Genomic DNA, 3780 nt, shown 5'->3' on the forward strand with positions numbered 1-3780 from the left:
TATATATATATATATATATATATATATATATATATATATATACATATATAAATTTTTTAACTAACGTTATTTTTGAGCTTTACTTGACTAGTTAAGTGATATTAGGACAAAATTCTGAGTAAATTCCGACATGAGGACCAATGCAAAAGATTGATTTCTATGAAATCTACCTAAAAATTTAAAACTTTGAACTAATACTTGAATGAATTATTTTATTTTTCAAAATTCAGTTTAAGAAAAATGCAATAATTAATTTTCTAAAAGTTGACTTGATATTGAAACTTACCGCATCACGCCTGAGACGCTCCGAAGAATCTAGTTGCTTGGAATCGTGAATTTTTATTTTACTCCCCCCTACACTCACAATAATTATACAATATAAAATAATTCCTCGCCCCATGATTGATTTTTAAATAATTTAATTATTATTTATCAACAAAAATTCTATCAATAATTTATTTTAAAAAAAGATAGAAATTTAAATAGATGAATGAATTCAACGATTTTTCTGAGGAAAGTTCAGCGTCTGCTCCCTTGAGTGGTGAAGTTTGAAGTGGTGGACAGAGCTCATAAACCTAAAGAAAAGAACACAAGTATCCATGGGAACATTTGTTGTTGCGAATCGAAAAAACTTCGATATTTTCCGGGAAAACTGCTGCGTTATACGTGTTAAGTTGTAAGCTATTAGTTTATTAAATTCGCCGATGCTTCACATGTTATATATTCCAAATGACTCATGAATGTGTTGCATTATCTTCAAGCTCTATCTTTATGACGTATTCGAATAGAATCGATTTACCGGCATATTCGAACTTGAAATAAGTATTAAAAATAAAAATAATATCTGGTATCAATATTAACAGATCTACAACTTGAGTGCAAAAGAATTTATATAAATTTTTCGTTCACTATCATTATAATCGACGATATTAAATTGCTGACTATTTAATAATTATCTATTTGCAAAACCCAACTTCTCAAAAAAAAAAAAAATCTGACAAGCGGTTGGACCTGCAGGCCATCCCCGGGATTTTCCGTTATATTCGAGTATGAAACACTTAAAAAATCTTCGAACTTAATGTTTTGATCCTTCGCGTGTAATAATCTATTTGCTATATCCCAAGCGGCACGAAAATTTTTTTGGTAATATTTTGTTAAATTTAAGTTGACAATTATTAATTTTTGACTTTTTGTTAAATAAAATTTACCAAAAAGTCAACAGTTTTTTATGTGACGCTTAGGATATTTTCATGCTCTTCGATTCGACCGATTAGCCATTTACGAAACGAAAAAAAAATTAACTTGATCGAAGAAAAATATTCGTGAACCAAAAAAATCATTTTGAAAAGTTTCATTGTCTTGAATCAAAATTTAAATCAAAATGAAGCTCTTAAAAATATTTTCTTGGTTAACGATTTTTTTTTTTGAAACAAGTAAACTTTTTTAGTGTACACTTTTAGTGTACACACAAATAATCCTGCCCAAGCGTCACAACTAAATGTTGACTTTTTGGTAGGTTTTACTTAACAAGAAGTCAAAAATTAATAACCGTCAACTTAAATTCAACAAAATATTGTTTTGAATTTTTTACTAAAATATTATTTTATCTCAGGTATAATATGATTAGTAAGTGTAGCGAATCATTTAGAAATTACATCCATTTATGTTGCGGCTAGTGAATTAGACTTAGAATTAAAACACATACTTCGTTATGTAGTTAAAGTCAAGTAAAAGAGTTGGTAAAAGTAGGTATAAAGACCGCCCACTGGACAAAACAGACTAATACAAACCGCCGCGTAACTCGATAGTACGACGTGATATATTTCCAGCGTCACCGTGTGTGGTATATCGATGTCTTTATTAATGGTCTGGACTTTATAGACCTTGTTCATTAATATTAAGCCCAATAACTTAAGTTGGAAAAAAGAAAGACTTATTATTTCGGGCATAATTGATATACGTGAGAGTGATGTAGTACTTGACTATGAATCAGTTTGGAAGTTTGAATCAACTTTGATGGAGATTTCGCGGTGTTAACTTCAAGGAAAAAATTTTAGGGTGATGAATAGGCATTCGTGGAACTCCATTACACTTTTATAAATCCGTCCTTCCTCGCTTCCTTCTCTATGTTGGTTTATTTAATTCTTGTCAGTATACATATGTGCATTATTTGCTTACATCCATACGCGCACAAATATACGAGACCATTACTATACTTATGTACCTTTCAGCACAAAAATTTTGAGAATTGAATAACTCGAGAAGAATATCAGAAAATTTTAAATAAATCAATAGATGCGGAAATATAATGCGTGAAACTGCAAATCTTTTTTGTGACGCTTTGATACTATAACTACAGATACATGAATATATATCCTTCGTCTTCTTGGATTTTTTCGTAAGCCTCAATGAATGTAAGGAATTACTTCGGGGGTGGAATAGGTTCTTTGTATACATTGCATTATACCTATATATATTTGACATTTTTAAACATGCTTTTCATTTCAGAAAAATTTTTTTAATAAGTATTATTCACATTTTTCTATTCAATAGCGAAATTTCAACAACTCCAGATAATTTTATTATGATCCTTTGATGTATTTGAAAAAAGTTTAACTGACTTTTTTTATATCAAACATCAGTATTTGGTAAAATTTTTATTTTTAAGTAGATTTCTTTGGAGGTCAGCCTGCCGCAGAGTCTCACGTGACAGCTGTAATGTTTCAATTTATCAAGATATGATGAAAAATAGCATCAGCTTGGAAGTTTTTATATATATGAATATTTGTTCAATGGGTGAATAGTAAAAAACATTGTGGGAGTTTGAAAATTTTTTCAATCATAAAAATTAAAATTTATTGAATTTTTCTCAAGTAAGTTTAAAATAATTAATCGAATGTATCTTAAGGTTTCTAAGATTATAATATCTGCAGTTTAATTTTTATTTAGAATTAATAAAATTAACTTGATTTTATACTCATATTATCGATGTAAAAAGTAGTATGTCTTTTACAGAAAAAAATTTTTTCCAAGTATTCGGACAAATTAGTAATTAACAAACTTTATGAAGTAAAATAATTTATATACTAATTTTCATCATATTTTATATCGCTTAAGTTAATTATAAATAAATCTATATAAAATATATGATTATTAGTAAAGTCTATAGATAAGATTGAATTACATAAGCATTAGAGGTAAATATATTCAAACGTTGTGAGTAGTTAGCGTAGGCGACGCTAGGTGGCTAAAATAAATTTATTTGTTTAAGGGTAGAGACTTGAGTCTGAGGTCTTAATTGCTACTCTTTTTTGCAATCTAATCACTCTGGTTTCCCTTCAATTTACGAATAAATCTTTCGCCTTTTACTAAAGATTTCCGTGGAGGGGAACATCTTGATGAGTCTAAATGACTTATTTTTGAATGCCCAGCGATAGCTGGGCAACAATTTAATACAAAATTAATTCTACAGTGAGACGTCTTGAAGTGCCGTTAAAGTTAGACGGTATGTTGAGAAATTATTAGTTTGCGAAAGAAGTAAATCTAATTTTTTATTAGTATCTGAGAATGAGAAATTTTGTTTGCTTGATACTGAAAGAAAATTTAATTTGAATCAAGGCCAATAATGCTTCGATCGAGTAAAATTTACTTAAACTAAGAGAAATTTCTTGGTTTAAGAATTTTTCTACTCAAATCAAGACGATAAACCCGGGTCGAAAAATTTAAACTGATTTTAAGCTAAATGATCTCCATTTGAACTTATTGATCTGTATTTGAACT

At 28.7% G+C, this 3780-nt stretch overlaps 1 non-coding gene across 1 annotated transcript; it reads left to right on the forward strand.

Moving 5' to 3' along the window:
- Window positions 1-3322: 3322 nt before the first annotated feature.
- Window positions 3323-3444, forward strand: LOC123262322. The gene has a single exon (XR_006508914.1). It is a non-coding gene; the product is annotated as a U5 spliceosomal RNA (small nuclear RNA).
- Window positions 3445-3780: the final 336 nt, after the last annotated feature.

Source organism: Cotesia glomerata, linkage group LG3 (genome assembly GCF_020080835.1).
Source record: "Cotesia glomerata isolate CgM1 linkage group LG3, MPM_Cglom_v2.3, whole genome shotgun sequence".
NCBI classification, from domain to species: Eukaryota; Metazoa; Arthropoda; class Insecta; order Hymenoptera; family Braconidae; genus Cotesia; species Cotesia glomerata.